General features: G+C 39.7%; 1 protein-coding gene across 14 annotated transcripts in view; it reads left to right on the top strand.

Moving 5' to 3' along the window:
- The window catches only part of SOX6 (SRY-box transcription factor 6), a 481,944-nt gene that overhangs the window by 144,871 nt on the left and 310,831 nt on the right, over positions 1-26,242 (top strand). The window contains exon 1 of one of the 14 annotated variants that reach the window (XM_081840673.1): positions 23,807-23,930. The exons of the other annotated variants lie outside the window; for them this stretch is intronic. The gene's annotated coding sequence lies outside the window, so the exon portion shown is untranslated. Of the gene's footprint in view, positions 1-23,806; positions 23,931-26,242 lie in introns of those variants that run through there. 14 annotated transcript variants of the gene reach the window in all.

Below are 26,242 nucleotides of genomic sequence, written 5' to 3'. Positions count from 1 at the left end.
GTGGGCACTGCAAGGTCCTGAATGCGAACTAAATAGCATTCTGTACTTAGCAGGTTTTGATGACATTTAACCAGGGAGGAAGAATTTGGCTGCTATTGCTTTGAATGAACTTGGATATCCACTGGCATTCAGGTCAAATACTCCCTAGTAATTTATAAAATCTGGCTCCAAACTAGTCTTTTAAAAAATTACATTTGTATCAAGTTTTTAATATGAATATGCTACTTGGGGTGTTTATATTTTTGTTTGTGATTGTGTGTTCAGATACAAAACAAGAGCATATGCAGAAACTTTAGTATTGTTGTGCGCCACCCCAATCTCTGAGCAACGCTAGATACCAGGGGTTCCATGCGCTTACCCAGGGTTCATATTTCCTTTTGGCAATGTTTCTCCCATAGCTGCAGCCTTGGATTCAAACAGAAGTCAACCATTGCTTTGCATCTCTGGCTTTCTAGCTTCCAGCTTTGCTTCTGGCCCACATCACTTCAACTTATCTCTAAACTTGTGCTTTGTCCTTCCAACTATTTCAGAGTTGAAGAAGGGCACATATTTGACATCTTGCACAGAGCCTCCATTTCCTTTGTTTCCTTTAATGCTCTTCAACCAGGTGATCACTTCATCAGGTAGCTAGCCTGGTTTATTTGTTAACATTTGCTTGATCATGGGGTTCAGAAAGCTAGCCTGGCTTGATTAGCTTTTTATATTTGCTGGATCCAGGGATTAGAGGGATCTCGCACCCAGTTTAACACCCTAAACTCATAACAGTATTTTACATGGGGACAGCCTTTCTCAATATAACAGCTGTATATTTAGTCATCTTTTCAACTGTGTAAATGACTGCAGCTGTTACTGCAGAAGCCTTGAGTTCACATTAAGTTTTCTTCACTCAGTTGTTTCACTTGTTTGTCCATGATGAATGATTCACAAATATTGTTTTCACCTTCAAGTAAAGTTATGTAAAGGACTACTCACTTCTAGCCCTGACCTTTCACAGTCTTAGCTGTTCTCTGAGTGAGAAGATGTTGGGCCAGTAGCTGAAGATGTTTGGGGATGCTTGTATGTTACATTTCTATCCTGCCTGGCAGGTTACACTATAAAAAGATAAAACAATGCAATGTGTTAGAAGGCGTGCATAATGAATATGGATATAGTACACCTGATCAAAGTTGGAGATAAACAACAAAATAAACAACCAAAAGCAAATAAAATATCAAAGTTAAAAGCATTGTATTGTCACTCTAGACCAGACTTGGGACTACAACTCCCTTCGTTCTTGACCACTGGTCCTGCTAACTAGGGGTGGTGGGAGTTGTAGTTCAACAACATACGGAGACGCAAGGTTGAGAAAGGATGCTCTAGAGTCTAGACTGTATTAAACCTATTCCAGGTGGTCCCTGCAGTGTTTTACAACAACCCATTCTGCTAGCACAAATGAAGCCACATTTTTCAAAGCTAGGGTCACTTTCTCACCTTGACTCTGCCTTTAACACCTTTGTGTGAAGCTTACACCCCTTGCTGTTGCTTCAACAAATCTACTAAGGAAGAGATGTCGCAATGATTTCTTCCCCAGAAAATAAAAAATAACTGTTCAAGACAGCCAGTGGAGTAATAGCTTATTTGCTCTGATGGTAGACACCATGATTTTTCTGGCCTGTGAAACATGGATATTTACGGTATGATTCATTCATAAAACTAATGTTCTTTTTTGACATGGAAGGACATCATCTTGTCTTCCTTAGGCATTTATGCAGCTTATAATGATTGACAGTGGTGCATCCTCACAGTAAAAAGAAACTACTTGGATAGCCTTAAGGTTGTACTTTAGTCAACATATATAGTGCCTTGACTAGTCAGTCTCAGATCATCTGTGTTAGGGGGTGCCATAGCGTTCTTCTGTCTTTACTCTGACCTTTGCCATAGGGTGTGTGCCAAGAACTAGATGGATTTCAAACATAACATACACAGCAAATACTAATTTAACTTCTGCAGTTCAGGATGTACTGTGCATCTCATAAAGGACTGTAGATGAAGTCAGCTTATTTTCTACAAGCTTATCAAGGTTTATTAAAAGTTGTTGTTTGCTGAAGCAGTGCCAGTCAGCTTTTAGCTTAGGGTTAGGTTCAAGACAAGTGAACAGCAAAAATATATGGCAGAACTGTTGCCCACCCTGTGAAATTACATATTGGTTAGAGGTTGTGTTTTGTTTTTTAAAGCACGCTGCCGTATAAGAGGTGGGAAAGCATTTTGTTCAGTATTGTACAGTAGTTTCATTGTTCTTGTAGTAAATAATAACAGCAGCAAACAAATTATTTTGGATAGTTTAACTATAGAAATGATAGCTTTGTTCATCTGCTACATTTTATACCATTACTGCATACCTCTAGCTTTTCTCTTGTAGGTATTTCAGAGATATACAAGTCTTCTGTCAGAAGAGGTAAAGTACCATCCTGGAAAGACAAAGGGAGTAGATTATTCTACTTGATAACAAAGCTCACATGTCCTCTTTTTAATAAAGCTGGTTTTATGATGTTCTAATGTTGGGGCTCCTCATAGACCATATTGCATGTATTAGATGTGTTTTATCAATGCATTTTATCTGCAAGTATATGCCAGCATTATTCCACCAGTGTTGGTGGGATTTCAGCACAATTAAAAGTGCAAAAGCCGTCACACAGTAGGCCAGGCAGTAAATTCTCTTAGAAAAAGAAAAATGCAACAAGCAGTAAGATTGCATCTGTGTCAAAAGACTTGTTTTCCAGAAGGAGCCAGTGCAGGAAACTGAAGTTTTTGCTGTTCTTGAAACAAAGTATTGTCCTCCTTTAGTAGATTAATGAGGGCTTCTTTGTTACTTCTCTTGAGTTCATTGTAGATTATTCTATGGCAAACATTTTTCTGGGTTTGGCCAAGAGACATCAGTGGCTGAATAATCAATAAACTTTTTTCCTTTCTTGATCTATTCAAGCATAGGAGTGAGATTATTGAGTGGGAGATAGGGTCACCTTCTCAAATATTCTAAGATAAATAACAATTCTTCTGTTTTGTGCACTCAAGAATAAAAGACAACCCAAGGTCTACTAAGAATTTCCTGCCCCCTGAAATGCCTTATATAACACACACATCTGTGCATGTTCAGTCTTCTACCTATAGCTATTCTATAGTATTTCTAATACATTTTAGATTCTGGTAATTAAATGTGAGAGGTTAATAGGAAATGTGCACACTGGCCAGTTGTTGTGCACATTAATCACTCACTTTACATTCCCTTTAACATATCTATGCTCTCAGACTTGTATCTCTTTTCCTATCAACTCAGCTGCAGGAAAGTAACAAAATGTAGTATTTTGCCATTTGGCCTTAGAGCAAGTGCATATTTCTGATTTGACATGACTAAGACTCATGATCAGCTCCATTTTTGGAGTTTCTGACATCTTTTTCTTTCTCAGAAAGTAGTTGTGAGGAAGGGGGGAAACATAACTTGGATTAGAATCATAGTTGGAAGTGACCTGAAAGTTCATCTAGTCCACCCTCTGCAGGAAATTTCAGCATTCCTGATAGGTTGCCATGAAGCTAGTGCTAAAAAAAAGCCCCGCAATGAAAGGCACTCCTCCACCTTCATGGTGTGTAGTACTTTGGCTCTTTTCCACTGCTCTGATAAATATCACTTCCCAAACTTACACCAGAGGGGCGGGGGAAGTATGGGCTTCAGCTCTTGGCAGGGTGGCAAAGGGTTAGACCATGTCACAGCCTGCATCCAAATAGCACCCCTCCTCATTGCTGGTTTATTCCAGGGGAAAAACTAATATATGGAGAGCTCTAGATAGCGGAATTCCACGTTGAAACTAGTTTGACCCCTAGGGGAGGGGAGAACTTGGCATTGTGGTTCAACAAAACCAAGAATGGGGAACCTCTGTGGCCTTCCAGCTGTTGTTAAGCTCCAGCTCCTCTCAGCATGACAATGGTCAGTGATGATGGGAATTCCCTACCCAAGCTCTCATCACTTTTACACTTCAATTAGGGAAACTAAACCAAGTTTCCTGTTAAACTGACAATCTACTCCACAAAAAATATATTTCTAGGGTGGTCAACAACCTTTTCATGATAAAGACTCTAATGTATTCAGGAATAAGTGGATAAAAGAAGTGCAAGATGTTTGACAATCTACCAGACCTCACATGCTAAAGCAGGTACCAAAAGGGGGGTGGGGAATTGCGGTGGCTATTTTTCTTAAAGTTAATGTTTTTATAGTCTCCAAAATTTTTTCAGAATTTCAGGTTTGTGTACTCAAAAAAGGTGACTTTTTACTGTACTATCATTGCAGTCTTCAGAATGTAAATTCATATGTAGAGCATGGTCATTCAAGAAGCATCTCTTCACAGAATATAATGTCAGCTGCATGTTTGCAAAAGTTGTACATTTAAGTTCAGCATTATTTACTCTGTTTTCTTTTATTTTCTGAGAGGTGTATTTTTGTGCTAAAACAGTAAACAGTCTTTCCCCAGTGGTTAGCAAGGTATTCAATTGTATTAGCAGAGGTTTTCAGTGGCAGAGAATCCAATGGCAACTTAGAACTCCCCTCTGTCTGGGGGATATCATTAAAATATCTTCAGTGTTAATTGTAGATGCAATTATGGTAGTATTTGCTTTCATTACAATGCAAATATTTTGAAATTGGATCATTGGTAATTGGAAAGGACATCTACAGTAGTGATGATATAATTTGCGAGCTAAGATCAACCTACTAGAAAGTGAAAATCATGCACATATAATGGTGAAACACCCGAATGGCAAATGCTTTCAGTTATCATATATGTGGTAATCTTGAATGCAATAGACCTTGAATGGACAACTGCGCAAAAGCAGCTGCATGTGTGCTTTCTCTACTGCAGGGGAGAAGTGCATATTTGAACAAGATAAACTACTTCACTAGCTTAAAAATGTTGCTAACGTCTACAGGAAATCTTGTAAACGAAGAAGTAAGAAAAACTCACTAATGTCAAAATAAGTGACTATTAGGGATTCAGCCTCATGATATTTGTTTAGCAGCAAGTGTTTCTTCAGTATTCGGATACACACTGTTATAAAGCTTCAGGATAGGTTGTGTGATCAAGAGTGATAATCTAAAAACAGGTAGGGATAATAGGAAATATTTCTACTTAATGCAGCTTCTATTGTTTTGAAGTCAGTTTTTTTTTAAAAATGTCTGGTGTATCAATCAGATTGTTGTAGACTACAGTCCTAAACATATCTACTTGAGAATGGTAAGTACAGTTGAACTCAGTGGGGCTTACTTCTGAGTAAGTATGCTTAGGACTATACTGTTAAAAACACATTTGAGCACTCCAAGGTAACAGCATGTTAGCAACTAATTCAAACATTATTTCAGTATCATTCATAAATTACTTTTGAATCCTTTGACTTAAGGAAGAGAAAATCCCACAAATCCTACTTTTGGTCAAAGCATAAGACCATAATTAATTCGGCATGTGCTTTTGAATTAAGAACACAGTGTTCTGAGCTTTTCTTTAAAAGCTTTTTTCAAAACATTGGAGGGATACTTTTGCAGAGCTTTATTAACTGGGTGGAGTCTGTTAAGATCTGCTACAAACGAAGAGATGTTAATTAAATATTGTTATTTCTTGCTGTCACTCAAGGGAGGTTAAGATTTATTTATGCTCTGAAGGGAAAAACAGAAAACGAAACAGGTAATATATATAGATATACATACACAGTAGCTGCCAGGAAGTAGACAGTCTGCTACAGTATGAATTTAATCAGCTGGAACTTGTGGAGGGGAGGGTGTAGGTAGGATTAAACTGCTGACAGGGGAGGATGTTGCTATTTTCTGATATTTTGGGGCTTATTTTATGAATTTACCATCTTTTTAATGTACAAATGATTGACAGCATTTTCTCCAGCCCAAATTGCTGATGTGTGAGGCCAATTCACACAATTAGTTGAGGTGATGGGTATCAAGCTCATCACTTGGTAAACTTGCCTGGCATCGTTTCCTGGGATGAGGCAATTACCATGATTAAGTAGGCATATGCTGGGGTCAGCAGCTGTGGATGAAGCCCATAGCAGAGAGCAAAACACAAGCAAAGGAAGATGGGAGCCAAATGAGTAAAGAAATAACAGTGCCTTAAAATGGATGTATGCTCCTAAAGTTTGAGAGGTACATACAAAGGGATAGGGGACCCTAGCATATCAAACTGCAATCATTTTAAGACACAGGCTAGAGGAGGCCTGTGTGGCAGAATTTGAAAGCAAAGTCTACCACTGCTATATCTCCCCCATCCTGACATGAGGGCCTAGCTAGACTTCTCACATTGATGTGGTACAGCCCTCTCTGATCTTCATACCACAGTCACAGGAAATTAGTGGCTTGACAGTGCCCTCCGTGTCAAAAATTGATACCTTAAATAAAAATAACTGAAGGGGGTTCACACATTGCCCTGGGAGAATAGCTGCAAAAACCTTTCCTTTCCATGCTGCAAGGGCAATATGCCCACACCATGACTCCTCCCCACCCAACATCTGTCCTTTGGAAAGTGGGTTTACAGTGGTAAGGTAAATGTAAACTGATATGTACTAAAAAAAGCTTGACTCTGAAAATGTACAATAAATTTTGGATCCTGCCTAAAGATCCTGCCTGATCTTTCCCACAAGCTAAATAATAATGATGACAGATGGAGTTTTCTTTCCCTTCTTTTCTGAGTTACATAGACCATTCATTCTGCAGGGCTTTTGGATGGAGCCTGGTTTGCTATCTAGCCTACACTGCAAATAATAACCATACATCTACTACTACTGTTTCTCGCTATGTAAAAGCATACAAAAGCAAATAAAACAGATTCTTGGACTTCAAACACATAAGGCAGGGTCCAGTCTTATGAGTAAGGACAGGACAAAAAGATAAGTCTTTACAAGGAGCAACTGATAGTTGCTACTTTGTGTATAAATGTTGTTGTGCTAGTGCTAGGACAAGAACCCAAGTTGCACAGTTAGCAGCAGTTATTCATACTTCTGCCCTAGTAGTTCCCTCCACTGCCCTGTCTGCAACATATTAAGTATATTTATGCAGATGCAGAGTAGGCAACCCAATTCTGCTAGGTGGCCATGTGTGCTTTTTGATCTGAGAAAGTATGTGGTGTTCTGTGTCCAGTTTTCCACATAATAATGGCTGGCTAGGGGACCTTCACTGACAAAGGGAGCAGACATTTCCTAACTTGGCATAGTTAGGGGAAGCCATGTGAACTGTTGCTTGTCTCAGTCATTTAGATCTTGTGTGCAGCCAACAGTCTGATTACTGCCCTTTATTATTATATAGTGTCATATTTGGTACTTTATTGAGTAGCATTAGAAAAAGAAGATAGGTTTCTGCCCTGAGAAGCTTGCAATCTGACTCACCTCCCCTGAACACCTTTGTCAAGCATATTCAAGGTATATCCCAGTTAGCACTTAGTTTAATTTACCTAAACCAGTTTTATTCTGGATTTGCATATTGCACAGTTCTTGAATGTAGTAATAGAAGTTATAAACTCAGATGAATGTTGAAATTATAATTTAGCATGTACTTATTTTGATTCAGTTATAGCAGTATCTCTAGGATAACACATGAGGAAGGATGATAGTGGTTTTTTTTAAAATCCAAACAGAAACAGTAAGTTGGTAATTCAGCAAGGAGTTTGAAATCTGTATTCTGCTAGAGAGCTAGAGATATATGCAGAAGCGTGGTAGTAATTGCCAGCTTGTTTTCAAGATGTTTTAGTAACACATTTGTTGCATATGGATGGTAAAAAGGTTAGACAGTTTATGCACAGACTTCGACAAACTCATACAGTGATCATACTATACTGTACTTCAATGTTTGTCATGTTTGGAAAGTATTCCATTCATAGTTTTCAATGCAAATGACAATGCAGCTGAAGATAAACGAAAAAAAAAATATTTGGCACCAGAGAAAAAAGAGAGGGAGGAAACTGAGCAGTGGAGTTATGGCTTCCTTTATCAAATTCGAAACCACACCCCAAATTCATTTCTTTAGACAATCTTTTGGGTTAGTTGCACCATCATTATTATGGTTCGCTCAGCTGAACATATTTAACCTATGGTAATGGACTTGTAAGAAGGGCCACTCCAAGGAACTGAAGTGACCTAACAAAGTATAAAACCAGATTTGCTCACAGTGGAGAACTTTCACCCCTTTCAGAGGTCTGGAATGGAGCACAGTCATTAAAGACTAGCCAGAATACTAATAACCATTTCTCATTTTTGGTTTCTTTCAGATTCCTAATGCAATAAATTTGAATGCATGAAATACTTAAATTTTAAAACTGAAAAGTTCAGAGAACCTGCTTGGTAGTTCTACATGAACTGCACAACAAAAAGCAACCATCTTTTTTGTGTATTTGTGTGTGTGAGTGAAGAAGAAGAAGAAGAAAGACTGGTGTATTAATACATATTACAGTCTTTGCATTGGTTTTTATTTATTTATCCTGTCAAACAGATATCTAGGTTTGTCTTATCAGAATCACTGACAAAAATGTACATCTGCCTTCACATTTGCTGCAGGAAGACCACAGTGAATGTCATGACGAAACTTACAGGGAAGGTTCTTGAGCGCAAAAAAAGGCAACATGGTTGAGTGGGTTTTTAAACCATTTTTACTGTTATTTTCTCACATTGTCACTAAAATATTCTCTTTGTTATCTGAATGGGACATCTACTGACTGGCTGAGCGTTCTTTACCTGATTGTGTGAAAAGTCTTGGTTAAATCTGTTAGGCCTTGGAGGCCCACTAACCTGCTAAGTGCTATAGAGCCTGAAAGACATTATGTCCTTGGACTAACTTCTCCCTTTTGCTTATGGCTTTCTCTGATACAAACAACTATGGTATGTATGTGATATTACAATAAACTGTTATTTATGAACTGAAGGTTTAAAAATTAAAATTAGAGCTCGCATTTGACTATGCAGTAAATCATAGAGAACCATGGGAAGCTGCCTTATACTGAATCAGACCATTGGTACAACTGGCTCAATATTGTCTGCACCATGGGTAGGCAAACTAAAGCCCGGCCCTATCATCTTCTAAATCTGGTCCGCGGACGGTCCGGGAATCAGCATGTTTTTACATGAGTAGAATGTGTGCTATTATTTAAAATGCATCTCTGGGTTATTTGTGGGACATAGGAATTCATTCACTTTTTCTTCTTCAATATATAGTCTGGCCCCCCACAAGGCCTGAGGGACAGTGGACCGGCCCCCTGCTGAAAAAATTTGCTGACCCCTGGCTGACTAGCAGTGGTTTCAAACAGGAATTTTTTCTATCCCTACCTGGAAATGCTAGGGATTGAACCTGGGATCTTTTACATGCAAATAGAGTAGTTTAACTCTGAGCTATCACTCTTCTACTGGAGCCATGTCCCCCACTCCACCCCTTTTCAAAGTGCAAAATTAGATTCTACTTCATCGTTTTGCCCGGACACTGAGGTCCAGTGCCGAGGGCCTTCTGGCGGTTCCCTTGCTGCGAGAAGCCAAGTTACAGGGAACCAGGCAGAGGGCCTTCTCAGTAGTGGCACCTGCCCTGTGGAACGCCCTCCAACCAGATGTCAAAGAGAAAAACAACTACCAGACTTTTAGAAGACATCTGAAGGCAGCCCTGTTTAGGGAAGCTTTTAATGTTTAATAGGTTATTGTATTTTAATATTTCGTTTGAAGCCGCCCAGAGTGGCTGGAGAAACCCAGCCAGATGGGCGGGGTATAAATAATAAATTATTATTATTATTATATTCAGAAATGCCCTTGAATGTTGAGAAAGTTTACCTAATTGAACTGGATTCTTCCCGAGTAAGTGTGGTTTCAAAACACACATACACCCCATCTGTAGTCACCAGATTTGTGTGTGTGCCCTCCTTCTGAGGGTATATATGTGGATGTTTCCTGTGGCTCCTTCTGGGGATCTTATATTCCATGCTACAGGAAAATATTTATTTGGATATGTTTGTATGCATAGTGGAAGGCAGTGGGCTGTGTTCAATGTAGCAGTAAAGAGTCCTTCACGTGAGCAAAATGACTTCTGCTTGTGCAATGGGACTTTCCTACCTTCCCGTATACTCCTTAAATCTGTTCTAGGTTTCACACCAACCCTCCAGAGCAGAACTGAGGATAGCAGGGATGCAGGAGAGGGAGAAAGTTCCATTGCATAAGTGGAAATTGTTCCACTTCTATTTAGTTGAATACTACCAGGTAGATAGAGATATATAGAGTGTGAAAATATTAAGTGAATAAATGAAGCCACCCTACCTGGTTTTGGCGACTATAGACACTATGCTACAGGTATTTTAAAAATGTAATATAACTTGATCACTCTATAAAATAATCCTGAGAAGTTATGTCTGACTGACACCAACCAGGGTCAGCATCTGTAGGAAAGGAGACAGTTAGCCTCAGTTGTTGTTGAGGGAACTGTAAACAGGATGCGTCCAGATCTTTAGAACTTAATTTTTATTTTGGGTGGGGGAGATGCCAAGGTATATAATAGCTTGTATAACGAGCACGCTATCCCATTATATTAATGAACTGTATTCTTTCAGTAACTCAAATGGAAATCCATTCTAGTGCAACCCTATGTATGTCTATTTGGTCCCATTAAGTTCAGTGGTAAGTAGGATTGGGGTTGCAACCTCAATGCAGTTACAATGGATTATTTTGCCGCGCGTCTTACCACACAAATCTAAGCCTGATATGTGGTAAAAAAAAAATCTTCCTGTGACTTGGCAGTATGATACAGATGAGCCAGCAACCCTGGGGTAACAGAACATCCTTATGTGCTAATTTGGCCATCTGTATGAGCTTCCCCACATCTGGATTTGCCACCTTGCTTTGAGTGGGTATTTATATTCCATAATGTTTTGTGTTGTGTGCCCATATCTCATATTCTCTATAGTATTTCATTTAAGTGTAAACATTGTCTTATTTTGACTTGCTCCAAACACAGAGCACCTGCAGTAGTTTTATAGACAAGGATAACTGTCCCAGCAGGGCTAACAGTCTAAAAAAGTAATGCTCAAGGGAACTTCCTTCTAATATAAATGTTTGGTTTGATCTTTTGATTCATGTGTGAATGTACGGATCTTCCTCCATCAGTGTAAAGTTGGTGTGCCATGTTTTACAGTGGTACCTCGGGTTACATACGCTTCAGGTTGCATACGCTTTGGGTTACAGACTCCGCTAACCTAGAAATAGTGCTTCAGGTTAAGAACTTTGTTTCAGGATGAGAACAGAAATTGTGCTCCGGTGGCATGGCAGCAGCAGGAGGCCCCATTAGCTAAAGTGGTGCTTCAGGTTAAGAACAGATTCAGGTTAAGTACGGACTTCCGGAACGAATTAAGTACTTAACCCAAGGTACCACTGTACTGTATTTACTCGAGTCTAATGCACCATTTAATCCAATGTGCACCTTAATTTTCACAACGTAATTTAGTCAAAAAAGGTGAGCTTTTGATTTGAGTAAATATGATATATTAATCTCCTGCAATCCTACTTTTATGTTTCTCACCCCTTTAAAATTTGTTGCATAGTATAGATGGCTCTTGCTTCCCTTTGATAAGGAATATGACCCTAAAGCTCAAAGGAAATGGGAATGCAAGTGTGTTTCCCCTTCACAATTACCCCCTTTTCAAAGTCAGTAAAAGCACCTGTCCTTTCGGTTTCAGGGGAGCTGCATGTTCTGATTCAGAGCCAGGGGCATGGATCTGCAGTGACGGTCACTGGTGAATGCTAGAGGAGAGTGGAATTCCTTTTTATAAATAGATAGATAAATAAATTTAAAATGGCAAGACTAAAGGCAACTGTTTTGTTTTTAAGCTCTTCAATTTTCTCTCTCTGTCAAAGTGCTTGTCCAAAAGTGTATACAGCTGGAAGAATTACGAAAGAGAAACCATTCCCATTTTAAAGATCAAAAAAGCATATTTGATTTTGATATAACCTTATGGAAATAAGCATCTTTTATCTTTTTCTGTTAAATGTCCTAAATCTCTTTTATTTTATTATTATTATTATTATTTGGCATGGTTCTTTTCAAAGAAGTAGTGGTGCTGAGCCTTTCATTTAATTGTAATAAAATGTTGCCCTAAAGAAAAAGAAAAATGGATATATATATATTTTTTACTGTTTCATACAGAAAAACATATAACTGTGTAATAGTGTTTTAACTATAGTTTGTATAGACCTCACGTACATTTAAACTCTATGCAAATTTTTCCTACTGCAGGGCAAACAACTATGAGACATATCATGCAATGCAGTGAACTTATACCATAAATTTGATAATGATACCTGTGAGTTCATCATATTTCATACAAAGATTCTAAAGGGATATGATGGGGAGAAGAGAGTACGGTGGCATGATTGTACAATCTGAATGGCCATTTTCTTCCCAAGGATTTCATAATGTTGTATGGTTGCTCATGTTCTGTGACTAGGAAGAAAAACCAAGTAGTAAGAATATGATGACACCAGCATTCAGTTCAACCAGTTTTGGTTATTTGGCAAAATAAATTAGGGCTGAACTAAATGATACATTAAATGTGTGATTGCATGGAATTTGTCTAGGCCCCACGCCCTCCTCTTAAATAATAGCTGTGGGGTGATCAGGTACACAGGGTGGGGGTTAGCTGTCGCCCCACTATGGTCGTAACAAAAAATTCCTGCTACAGCTGTAGTTTGCACCAGGAGGGATGCAGAAGGGGTCCATGGCCCTCCATTGATAATGGAATTGCTTTTGTTGCTTAAACACCCTTTCTCAGACACATTGGTCATAATGCCTCAGTGATGCTGGTTTTTTTTTTAAAAAAACAAGATACATTAAATGCAATCTTGCATATTATCGGGTTTGTCTCTTTGATGATGAAATAAATAGCTCCGCTTTTCTTCCTTGGTAGTTTGTCCAAAGTACTTGTGTTCTGTTATGAAATGTGTGTGTTGCGCTTTTGAGAAACATGAGTGGGTGGCCATCTTAAATGAAAATGAAAAAAGCATTTGTTTGAGCTGCTTTGCAACACAAACATTTCACTAAGTGAGGGCTGACAATGTATCTTGCTTTGTCAGTGGGTGCCAGCATGAAAGAAACGTTGTGTTCAACTTCCTTTATTAGTTGGAGGCGCTTCTATGTTGCATTTCATCTGACGATAAAGCTGCCCAAACTAAACCTGCTAAGCATGACAAAGCAGTTCATGTTAAGATGTGTAGTCTGTTAATGCACACCAGTTTACTCTGCCCTGGTGCTCTCCAGATGTTGCTGGACTTCAGCTCCCATCATCCATGAAAATTGGCCATGCAGGCTGGGAGTGATGGATATGAAACCTACAAAATATCTGGAGGGAACCATATTTGACAGAATGTACAGGTATTTAATATGCTCACTTTCTTGAGCTCGTTTACTGTGACTTTCTTCTTTCATTCAAGCAATGGATGTGCCCAGTGCTTCTGTGTGTGTCAGGTATTGGCACATTCAGGTCCTGTACAGTTGTGTGTGGGGTGAGCCCAAACCATTGTACAGACATGAATAGGAACTCCTTTTTGTTGTACAGAACAAGAAGGAGGCTGAGAAAGCACTTTGCACTCCAGCACATTGCCTAGCAGTTGTATCTGGCAAGTCCAGCCCCATTTGATAGAAATCTAATCATCATGAAGAAGATTTAGCTAAAATTGAACATTCTCCCATCTGCATAAAAACCATATACTGAAGTATACAAACTATTTGCAACAAATTTGTGCAATCTCTTACTGGATATGAATGACAAAGGCACTGCTTAGCAGTATGGATTTCTTCCATATGATCATGCTTTTTAACTGGCCTAATCCTGCTGGGTTTTTTTGTTTTGTTTTGTTTTTGCCTGAAGGTAAAGCAGAGAATAAAAGCTTCAGTGGGCAAGAAGTGTTTTGCCCCTGAGGTGCAGTTGATTCTAGCTGTCAGTTTAAAGAGCATGTTCTTTAACCACAACCATATTTGGAGAGCTTCTTTTCCCTTAAAGCTGTCTTCTTGTCTCTCTGAATGATGTCTCTCTAGAAGAATCTTTTAAAAATCTGCCTGCTGCTCTTTCAGGTGTCCTTTTGTGATAGTTTTTATTGCTATATTTCACTGGGCATACTTGGTTTGTTATTTTACCAAATTCAGAGCTACATTTAATGACCATTCTCATAGGCAAGGTTGTGCAAATGTCACATTTGTTTGTTTTTCTATAGAACTTATAACCAGGAGTAGTCAATGTGGGGGTCTCCAGCTACTGTTGGACTTCAGCTCCCTTCAGCCTTAGCCAGCATGGCCAATGGTTATAACAAAGGTTATAACAAATGTATATGATCACTAGGTAAATCAGTTGCTACTTGGTTGAATTGCATCAAGGGTTGACTTATATAAAAGAACACAAGTCTGAGGGCTGCAGTTGTACAGCCCAGTTTTATACCAAACCCAATTTGGTATCTATTTCTGTTCCATGCCAGCATGACTCCACGCTCTGCATGACTGCTTTGCTACTGTTTGTGTGGTACCATGCCACTAACCGCTGTTATGCCAGCCTGATCCTGCCAGGCTGCTATGCTGAACTCTTAAATTACTGCTACTGTGCTATGTACACTGGTGTAATATATGGATATTCGATAGAAACCACAGGACACTAAGTACTATGCTCAGGCAGGAGCTCATTGTTCTAATGCTGAATGGATACAGATATTGCCTGGAAGGGCTTTTTATCCAGTGAAGGTTAAGCAACACAGTTAATTTACTATCTAAACAATTCTTACTTTAAAGCCAATGCTCATATTGCATGTGGGGGATTGGCCCACATTTTTCTACTTATTTACTAAAATGACTGTGGTGTGTGTTTCAACATTTGACATTTATTAAGTCAAAATGTGCCTTCTGAATGCTAGCTTAGGCTAGTGGATATTGAATTACGCACACAATGCATTCACTCACATTACACAGTATCCTACGACCCATTCTTGTAATTCCTTTAGCTGCCGATCTACCACTAAATTCAGCGAAAGGTTTATGGGTAGATGTTTTGATGGTTTGGGCTCGGTATTGCCATGTTTTAGATTTGGTTTCTCATGAAATACTTGATACTTGATCCGTGGCTTTAGATTGCTAGCTTGTTCTCTGTTTTCATATTTCACTTCTGAAGTTTATAGGTTGGTTTTTACTCATGCATGCTTATTCACTTGATAACAGCACCATTTAAGAGATGACTTGCAAGTGTGAATGAGTTGTTGCAGATAACACCACAGGTGGAATTCTTGTATAACTTCAGAACTATGCTTTCCAGTATAGTTTGTTTACACATTTAGCTGCAAGTCATCACATGCAGAGCATCAAATAAAGCACATGCATATGTGAATCTGCCCTAGTACTCACCAGGTGGCATGGGTATGCTGATTCTTCATAATTCTGTTTCAGGCTCCTAGCCTCTGTTCTACAACACAATTTGAGCAGAGTTACTTCCTGATAGTGGCTAATGAGCTTTCGTTCATTTCCCTATATCCTTGAAAGATTTAAAAATACCTGCCAGGGAAAGTCCTTGGTGCTGAATAACTGAGGGGATGGGTGATCTTCTTCAGCTTAGCATGCATCTTGCTTCTTCTCATTTTGTTCCTGCTCTTCTTGGTGACCATTGACCCATGCTTATCCAACTATCTTCTGGCTGACAGGGCTGGCCCACCCATGAGGCAGACTGAGGCAGCTGCCTTGGGAGGCTGAATCCCAAGGAGCAGCATCTCTGCAGGTGCCCTGCTACTGCTGGAGAAACAAGGAGAAGTGGTTGTCGCTTCTGGTGAGATCCCATGGAATTATTGCAAGCTCTTGCCACTGCCATCATTTCTCCTCACTTACCCCATGGGAGAAGGTGCCCTCTCACCCCCTGCCACTGCCTCCACTGCTAAAGAAGCAAGGAGAAGTGGCTGTGGCGTCTGGGTTTTCAGCAAGGTGTTGCTGGAACCTGGAAGTCGCAGCCATGCAACCCTGGTAAGCAAGGCTTTGAGGCGGCGGCGGGGTGGGGTGGGGTGGGGAACCTTCCCAAACAAAAGGATGGGGAGGAGAGAGAGAGAGCACACTTTGTATTAATGACATAACTTTGAATTGTGGTTTGTACTAGGAAAATAAGAGGTATGTGCCTTCAGGCAGTATTCAAGTTTGCACATTAGCTAGTTTGCACGGGGATTTGAACCGCTGACCTTCCGATCAGCAAGCCCTAGGCTCAGTGGTTTAGACCACAGCGCCACCCACGTCCCTTCCCACTTGGACTAGAGGTCTACAAAATCAATAAATTTAATAGATCTATTAAATGCAGGGCACTGCATTTTGGGTATCTTTAAATGGCAGGCAGCCCCCATGGATGGGAGATGAGCTTGGCTACCATTCAAAAGTGGCACCTCTGTCCACCACAAAACACCCAGAAGCCCTACATGGAGGACGGTGAATGACCAGTGACTGGATCAAACCTATGAGTGGTCCTTCTAAATCCCTGAGGCCTTGGCCAGTGCTTGAGCTAGCCAGCCACTTGTGCCAGGCTGAAGTGATATCATATGTGCATCTGGAATAGGTCTTTAAGGGTCTTCCAACATATCAGAGCACATGTGATGTGGGAGATCCAGAATCAAATCCTCTAATGTTTTTATTAAAGTGGAGTGGTTCACTTTTCATTAGAACAGCTACAATGTAGGTGGGGTGTTTGTAATAAACAACCAGGATCTTCATGACTCCCTAAAATCATCTTTCTTATCCAGATTATAACTATTTCAGTGTTTTCTAGGTGGAGAGCTGTGTTACCCACCTATACACACAGTGGCAGCAACAGGAAGTGCAACTCTCCGAAAGCACTCTTTGGAATGCAGTCCTATATCCACTTAGCGGAGAAGAGTAAGCCTTATTGAAATAAGTGGGATTTCCATCTGAGTAGCCATATTTAGGATTATGTACTCTTTCTTCATTCTGCTTTTGATTTCTGTTGCATTGGCTTGCCTTGCTCTCCCCTAACAATGTAGCATGGTTCTGGTCTTCTTTGTAGTTCCTGTATTAAAATATTTCCATAGAAATATTTCCCGAACTTGCTTATGTGACCGAATGCAATGAATTCTTTATGAATAAAGTGGTGCAGAGAAGAAGACCACATCTTGGATAATTCATTGTGTTCCTTTAAAAAGGTCTTTATTACTTTGTGCAGTAGTGCAGTCACCTGGCAGTGGGTCATTAGTGTTTTAGTCGTCTTTCCTTCACAACAATGCACAACATGCTAATTAGAGGGTTCTGAAAGCTAAGCAACCTGTTTTAAAATCAGACATTTTAATTTGCAGCTATAATGGCTATATTATAATAACGGGCTTTGCAAGAGAAAAAAAGGGCACTTCTCATGTTTCGGTAGCGAGGCCCAGTGTAACAGAGGCCAACAAAATTAAAAACCTCATAATATGACCTTTGCTTGGGATAAAAGGCTGTTTCATAACAATTTCCTTTTGTTCTTTGTTTAAGCCATTACTCCAAAAGGAGACTCCGATTAATCTAAGTAAATGCATCATTACAGCCCTAATCCATGTCCTTCTGTCAGTGTCTGTTTTAATTAAATAAGAAACACTAGGAGAAAGATATCACGCACAAAACTGTGATTGGAGGAAGAGAGGCTTGGTTGATCAGGGTAAGATTAAAAAAGGCTTTACAGTTTTGTCCACTTGCATAGCTCCAGAAGCTCTACTGTTGCAAGTTAAGAGAGGAAAACTTGCAGAACAGTTTACATGGTGCCCCTTCTTGCTGTATCAAGACAAGTAGGTTTCCTGAGAATCTAGTTATTCCTTTCATTACATCAATAAATCAACAGCGAAAGTGTGTTAACAACACACACTCATCTCATAGAGTGTATGTGGCCTGCCTAAATAATTTGAAACTGTTTGTGTTCTCATAATTTGATGTACCGTAAAAAAAAGACGATTTGCTTAAAGAATGTACAGACTTGTGGTGTCAATTTATTTAGCCTATTTTTAAATGAATGTCCAAATATTTGATTTTTTTACAAACAAAAACTACTTTGATATACTTTGAGATTCTGAAATATTTTTGGGATTGCAGGAATGCAAGGAATACTGCCTTTAATAAACTTTCTATACAATTAATGCATCTAATCTGGTTAATATTGCTAGAGATATGCATTTGTAGAAACTCTTCCTCGAGGTAGTGTTTTAAAATCCCTCTGGTGAGAGCTTCCTCCCATATCCAGGCCATAATATTTGATGTAATGAAAAGAGAAAGTGTACAGTGCTGAGATTAATTAATTTAGCCTAACAAGATGAAGATAAATGAAGCAAAGCAAGGCTTGCATAAATCAAGATGTCTTGTTTACAGTTTAATACTTCCTGATATTATATATTTTCTTTTTCAATTTACAAAAGAAAAGTACCCGACTTAAAAAAATGTGCACAATATGCAGTACCCTGATAAAAACAGAGACTTGTACGTATAGAAGAGCAAATTAAGTACAAAAAACCAAACCTTGTATGAGAGGGCTTATGGTAGCCTTCCTCAACCTGGTGCTCTTCAGATATTTTGGACTGCAATTCCCATTATTCCCAGTCAGCCTCTTTGAATATTTGTTAGATACTGTATGTGAATATATGTCTATATTTTTAAAAAGCAGGAGGAGTCATTCAGCCACAAATTGTTTTTTTCCTGTTCCATTACAAAAATATTTCTGTTCCATTAAAAATACTGACTTCATTCTCCTTAAATCCCTTAAATCATTCCCCCATCTTTTCTTATACCCTCTCCTTTCACATTCAGCTAGCTCCCACATTTAACCCTTCTCTGTTTGTGTTGCCTCCTCTAACATTATTTATTTTGCCTTTCTGTTTACTTCACAAATGTCCATGTTTCTGCTTCACTAAACTTCTGAAGATTTCAAAATTATATTTTATATAAACTTCAGGCAGGTAACTTCTACAGGTAGCCCTAGGCACCTTCTTCCACTGTACATTTTTGCAGACTATAACGATACAGCAGATGGTCTCGAAATCTAGTCCTACTCAGAGTTAACCCATTGAAAGTAATGAACCTAAGTTAGTCGTGTGCATTAACTTCAGTGGGTCCACTCTCATTAGGACTAGGATTGAATACCATCCAGGCCGTGTGTGTGTGTGTCTAAGTAAATATGCTCAACAGTGATCAAACATGTCACCTGGGTGTCAGGATCCCTTTCCGTACAACTGTAACTTATATTTTAGTATATTGCTGTGCCTCCACTTCCCAGTCATCTGTGGCCAGCTTTGTCCTATCATTTAAGTGACAAAGAAGAATCCTGCTGAGTCAGGCTAACGGCCTAGCTAGTCCAGCATGCTGTTCTCACAATAGCCATCCAGATGCTGAAGGATGCCCACAAGCAGAAGCTGAGCACAGCTGCACTCTCCCCGCTTGTGATTCTTAACAGCTGGTATTCTGAGTCATACTGCCTGTGAAGTGGAGGTAAACAGGTAAAGGTAAAGGGACCCCTGACCGTTAAGTCCAGTCGTGGATGACTCTGGGGTTGTGGCACTCATCTCGCTTTACTGGCCGAGGGAGCCAGCGTACAGCTTCCGGGTCAGGTGGCCAGCATGACTAAGCTGCTTCTGGCGAACAAGAGCAGTGCATGGAAACACTGTTTATCTTCCTGCTGGAGCAGTACCTATTTATCTACTTAAACTTTGATGTGCTTTCGAACTGCTAGGATGGCAGGAGCTGGGACCGAGCAATGGGAGCTCACCCCATCACGGGGATTCGAACCGCCGACTTTCTGATCAGCAAGTCCTAGGCTCTGTGGTTTAGACCACAGCGCCACCGGCATCCCCATGAAGTGGAAGTGGAGGTAGAACATAGCTATTGTGGATGGTAGCCATTGGTAGCCTTATCTTTCCCAACCTTATGCCTTCCAGCAAGATTGGAGAGACCCCAGTCATGCTGCAGAGGCATGGCTGGTCAGCTGTTGGGGTAGGAGGACCTCTTTTCTCCCTAATAGGTCTCATATTAGAGCAGCTGTGAAGTGGGAGAAAGTGTGCAATATGCCCCAAACTGTTTTTGTTATTGGCATAGATTGGCAACCTCAACAGCTGAAAAGAAGAAGTTGGGGAGATCATTTAAACTCACTGAGTAAAATAAACAGTGATGTGTTCGACACATTAAAACAGTGGCTTCCATATTCCACATAAATAAGCAAATATTGTGCGAATCACCAAACTGCTCAAAAGGTTCAGTAAATATCCACTAATGGAAAATGATTTTAAGCTTACCTACTTTACAGTGGGCCTGTCCATCAGACAATTTCAAATGTTCTTAATCATACTTAGAGTTGGAACAATTTGCCTATTTTTATAATTTTGCATATTGATATTGATTTTGGTTGTTATACTTGAAATATAATTAGAATCATAGAATCATAGAGTTGGAAGAGACCACAAGGGCCATCGAGTCCAACCCCCTGCCAAGCAGGAAACACCATCAGAGCACTCCTGACATATGGTTGTCAAGCCTCTGCTTAAAGACCTCCAAAGAAGGAGACTCCACCACACTCCTTGGCAGCAAATTCCACTGTCGAACAGCTCTTTCTGTCAGGAAGTTCTTCCTAATGTTTAGGTGGAATCTTCTTTCTTGTAGTTTGGATCCATTGCTCCGTGTCCGCTTCTCTGGAGCAGCAGAAAACAACCTTTCTTCCTCCTCTATGTGACATCCTTTTATATATTTGAACATGGCTATCATATCACCCCTTAACCTCCTCTTCTCCAGGCTAAACATGCCCAGCTCCCTTAGCCGTTCCTCATAAGGCATTGTTTCCAGGCCTTTGACCATTTTGGTTGCCCTCCTCTGGACACGTTCCAGTTTGTCAGTGTCCTTCTTGAACTGTGGTGCCCAGAACTGGACACAGTACTCCAGGTGAGGTCTGACCAGAGCAGAATACAGTGGCACTATTACTTCCCTTGATCTATATAGAATATCATAGAATATCAGCTTATAGAATACTTATAGAATATCAGCCTTCTTGAGTGACAGGAGACCCTCTGGGATGGTGTGGGATGGGGAATGTAGCTGGGGGGAAACTAGCAGAAATATCAGACCCTCCTCCTTGCATGAGCAGATGTACCTTCTTCCACTTGGGCAAAGGTCTCTCTGGGTCCCACCTATCCTATGCATCATAGTTACTCCCTTGCAACTCCCCCTTTTCTTTTGCAACTTTGCAAGGGAATACTTGTTTTTTTTAAAATAAAAAATAGATAAATGGAGGACAGAACCGAAATTGAAGGAATTTCTAGTCACTGGCTGTAACTGATATACAGCTATTTTTAATAAGAAGGGGTCAAGCATTTTCATATCTTCCATCAATTTCAATGGCGTGCTCTCAGGAGAAAGTTAAGCTGTACTTTACCATGTCTGAATTTATTCACGGTTCATAAGAATAGTGAGTTCTAAGTAATTTCAGATTACTATTAAAGATAATGTTTTGATGAAAACTTTGGTAACTTCCCAATTTTACCACTTAGTTTGATGTACCCCATAAAGGGTCTACAAAGGATGACATTTTATTGATCCAAGAGAAGGCTAAGGAGGTGTCCTCCTTCATTACAGTAGCCTGGCAAGAAGTGATATTTAGCGTAAATGTAGACCTCTTCAGATGGTATTCCTGTGTCTGAACACTTTTATTTAGATCGGGGGGGGGGGGGCAAATCCCTGCAACTGCTTCGAAGGATTTCAATAAATAGGACTTTTTACCCAAACAATTGCCTTTTATATTACTTTTAAACAAAACTACTAGTCCATCAAGAGTTTCAAAAGGAAAAACAATTCTGCGGAGTGCTGGTATGGCAGCACAGACCAATCATTATGGCACCCATTCTCTAGTCCTTTATTTTTCAAGTTCTCAACAATAGGTTGTTGATTCAATGGACAAGACCAGAACAATTAAGTTCTCTGTTTAGCAGCAGTGCAGCATTTTAATGCCCTCCTCTAATAATGGTCCCATTATTGTTATTCTAAGACTGGGCCTCAGGACGAGGAATATTTGCTGGAGGTACGTCATTATTTTGCAAATTTCGATTAGCTCATCATGTTGTCTGTACTGTGAAAATCGTAGCTAATTAGAGCAGTGAGTTAGACTACCAGCTTTTGAGCTTATGAGTTAAAAGGTAGCATACTTGATAGTCCAATGATGTGAAAAAGGTGGTTAAAAGGAGGATTAGAGCTGTTGCCTTAGTAACTCTAACTTCCATCTGTGAGGGAACAATGGACTTGTGTTTCTCCCCCACCTTGGTGTAAAAATTGGTTTTGTTTTGAAAGGACAGGGCTCTTTATATGACAATCTGGAATTCAGCCTGAGTGTAGTTTTAATTGTTAGAAGAGACCATTGAGGGATAGGCAGGGTGAAAGGTCATGGTGAGCTCAAGGACATGAAAGGTGGTTGTCTCATGTAACAATAGCAGATTGTTTTGTCTTATTATTTCTAGCCAACCACTAAGTCAGGTGATGGAACAAATACCTCCAGATTAGTCAGGTGAAACAGGAAAGAGAGATAATGTACTTTGCAGAGAACAAAAGATAACTATAGTTCAATTTTATTAAACAGAGCTGGATTTATTTGTGTCTACCATCTGGAAAATAAAAAAAAGCTTGTTTACTAACTTACCATTCCCTGTGTGCTTTTCTACGGCACCACCTCTGTAGGCCATCACATCTCTGGGAAGCACTCCAATGTGTTAGAAAATGTTATTTAAGCTTTCTTCCCATGAAGAAAAACCCCCAGGAGTATCAGTGATGTGATGCTTAACAATAAATTTAGCTGCTGTGCTTTCTCACATTATTGGCTTTTTAAAAAGGTTTTCCTTCAAACACGCAAAGAATAATATTCACTATAAATATGAAGGAAATTTGCTTCACACTTTACGGCATTTTATTATCTGCAGCACATCTTATGGAAAGTTTACTATAAATGATTTTAAGAGCTGCTGCTACAAAGCGCTTTACTCCCATGTAAAAATATTACATTTGCTACTTATTCTGTGAAAAGATGAGGTCAAGCCCCTTTGTGCTAGGCCTGATCTTGAAGAAGTTCTGCCTTTTGTCTGTAGGGAACGTAAAGGTACTTCAGGGCTGTTTAATAAAACAGCTCTAGCATGCTTTTTGCAGGGAAATCATTTTTGTTAGAGTGAAAAGGCTGCAATCTCTTGGATTTTGCCCAGGGCTCCCTAAACCTAACGCATCGCTTTTTAAAAAGAATAGGCAAGATAGAAAGGTTGTTATTTCCCTTTATTCTCTTTTCTTTAACACGACACCTTAGCTATCCTAGTTTTATTTCCTTTCATTTTATTCCAACCAAAGCAAAATCCACCACACCCCCACCAAAATACCAAGATTTCAAGCTTCTTTCCTATGACACTGTCAGTCAACAAACATTACTCCTTCTTATTCTCTAGTTTTTTTCTTTCTCATAATACAAATTCTCCATGATCTGTTGCACTTATCTGATAAATTACTTTTTTTAGCACTGGTTATTCATTACTATAGTTAGGTGGGTGAGAAGGAGGGAAACCTAGGTTTCCCCCTTTCAATAATCCTGGCCTCACTTGAACTGTAAAAAAGCGATTCAGGGTGCCTGCCTCTTATCTTCTTGCTCCTAGCCACATTTACGCTTCACTCTCTCTGTCTGACAACACAGATGGACAGTCTTGCATAAACTGATAACTGATAATTTTGCAGCTAACTAGTCATATGGGGAAGTCAGTCACACTTATTTTGCATTTGGAAAGTAGTACTAATTCTTAATACTCTGGCTCATGGGGCAAAAACTGATGGTTTTCCCACGAGGTGATTGACTGCTCATGTGAGTAGATGCCCATAGTTGCTTGAACTTGGAACATTGGTTTAATGTGTAAGTACTTTCTATATTATTTACTATTATTTACTCAAGACTTGGTTTGGGGGGCCTTTAATTTTAACATTCTTAAACCAAATCCCATAATAACCTAGTTCGTTTTGGTTTTGTTCTTTTACTTTTCTTAACGCATGGGTGAGAAAGTGCACATTCAGTTCAGGATTAAATGCAAGGTAATACAAAGGGTTAAGCAGAAGAGAATTGCAAATGAACTGATCTAGAAAGTTGATTATTAATCCAGCAACAGAAAAATATCCATCCAGTAAGCAAGAATTAGTACCCAAAGAGCTGATAATACTGTTCAGCCTGTCGGTGTGGAATGGCAGAGTCAGGTAAGCACAGACATCTTATTACAGAGATTAAACATTTTCCTTAAGGGAACATCTAATTTTAGACTGATTTTTTAAAAACCAGATATAATGTTAAGCATAGCATAATCCACCTTCTCCCCTATGTCAACAAAATACATTTAAAGGCAGATTTGGCAATAACTTTGCTTTATATTGCTAGTTTGTAAACTACCTTTGAAAGCCTGGATTGGGTTGCGGTTAAGAATAAGGGTAGATTAGAAAAACCAAAAGAAGCTTTAATGTGGTGTTAAACATAATAATCATTCATAGTGACAACTTGAAAAATTACATAATTTCTCTTCCAGTGAAAAAGCTCTGGAGAACTGAAAAGCAGGAGTAATACAACAGTAAGATTTTGAATATAAGAGTTTCCACATTAAGAGAGCCAGCAATTGTGAAAACAAGGGTGTCATGGAGATTGTGCTCATCGTGATATCTACTAACCTCTCTTGATAAAATTCATTTTTATGTCCCAGAGTTAAGTGGAAGGAGAGGAAAAGCAACAGGACAGACACAAAGAGACAGCAGTGGCACGTATATTAAGGGGGAAACCTCAGTAAACCACAGCTTTATCTTGTTTGCAAAGAATAATTATTAGCCAGCCTTTCTGAAGAGGGACATCTTCACAGAATGATTGTCAGATATCCCATCTTCCAGTTATCCGCGGCTGCATTTTGTGCGCTCTTCCAGTCAGTCATTAGACACAAACAAATTGATATCCCTTTTAAGCAAACAAGTCTGATCCTCAGGGAGCAGCACGAGTGCGAGGCCCTTTTCAGTTAATCCAGCTTGTTCCACCAGAACACTCCTTTGGCATGAGGATCTTTGTATGCAGCACTCCGTGCATTATCTCTGGGCTATATTAGGGTCATGTCTGATGTTGAAGACTTCCTCTTTGCATACTGAAGATAGATGCAGAGAAGCAGGCGGAAATCCAGCACACATGCATTTCTACCACCCTAGTAACACCTGAGCAGGAGGTACTTGAACTGAGGTGGAGGCACAGGTGAGGCACCCAAAGGAATGATACTCGTGCCTCACCATTTCAGCATTGCAGAGACGTGCACCTGGTGATTTCCCACCTTCACCTCTCTTTTCTGCAAGTGGGTTTTCACAAAATGAACAGGGAAATGTAACACTGGTGCCTCTGCTAATGTGTCTGAAACGCACTGTACTATTATTTTATATTAAGGTTGTCACTCTGTGAAAGAACTGCTGATTAATTCATTGTATCTACATAGAATTCTGTAACAATAAAATTATAATTCTGAAGCAGGGCGTGGGGGGAAGCATTGTTCCTTTGATTTTGGGTGGTATGTGTTTATTGTAAGTGTGGTTGGGAAGGGCCATAGCTCAATGGTAGAGCATCTGTTTAGCGTGCAGAAGCAGGAGCTAAATGGCACCTTAAACCTAGGTTATGGGTACAACAGGGGTGCATTTTTATAACAAGAATACAAAGCTGAAAATGAATGAACTTCAGCTAAAATATTATGTTCATTTTTCACATGGTCTAGTCCTTCCCTTGCCCTACCCCCTAATATTCTTAGGAGAGTCTCTTCTCCAGTCTTCAGAGAGTAGCTGGAAGTGGGGAGGCAGAAAAAGGCCCTCCTGTCCTTCCACTCTGCAGTTTTAATCCAAAATCTTAGGCACAATATTGTGTCCAGAGCTCAGAAACTGCTTGCGCTAATGAAATTCCCTGTCGCAAAATGCACCTAGAACAATGGGAATTTCAAACACTGTGCAGAAGGTCCAGTCCCTGGTGTCTCCAGGTAGAGCTGGGAATACTACCTGTCTGAAACCCTGGCAAGCCACTGCTAGTCAGTGTAGATAGTACTGGGTTAGGTAGACCAATGGTCTGACTTGGTATAAGGCAGCTTCCTATATTGGAGGATGCAAAATCTTAGAAGTGGCATTCCCTTGGGAGGGGAGGAAGAGGGGTAGGCCTCTTCTAAAATGGCT

Source organism: Podarcis erhardii (assembly GCF_964252035.2).
Source record: "Podarcis erhardii genome assembly, chromosome: 1".
Classification (NCBI taxonomy): domain Eukaryota; kingdom Metazoa; phylum Chordata; class Lepidosauria; order Squamata; family Lacertidae; genus Podarcis; species Podarcis erhardii.
Note: the sequence above shows the minus strand (reverse complement) of the source record. Positions and strands in the feature narration are given on the sequence as shown.